This window comes from Capsella rubella, unplaced genomic scaffold (genome assembly GCF_000375325.1).
Source record: "Capsella rubella cultivar Monte Gargano unplaced genomic scaffold, Caprub1_0 scaffold_1, whole genome shotgun sequence".
NCBI lineage: Eukaryota > Viridiplantae > Streptophyta > Magnoliopsida > Brassicales > Brassicaceae > Capsella > Capsella rubella.
In genome coordinates this window covers 2,276,944-2,277,245 of record NW_006238923.1, presented here as the reverse complement: position 1 = coordinate 2,277,245, position 302 = coordinate 2,276,944, and positions in this window count along the sequence as shown.

The window sequence follows — 302 nt, the reverse complement described above, 5'->3', positions numbered from 1 at the left end:
CCCTTCCTCATTCCCTTCAGCTTCTCTTCCACATCTTTTATTCTAATTTTTCCATCCCTTTTAAAGATCCTCTTTACAAACTTTAGATCACCCAACTTCTTCCAGTTTTTGGGATACTCATGGCAGTGCAACCCGGTTAAAAGTGCGTGTTCTCTCAACGAATACCTAATGGGCACTCCATTTACCACAAACCAAGCCTCTCTAACCATCTCTGTACATGCTGTCCTCAGCAAAAGCATCCACATGCCTTGAGTCATGTGGTTTGGCTCCTTAGGCATGTGAAATATGTGCTTGAACTGAGG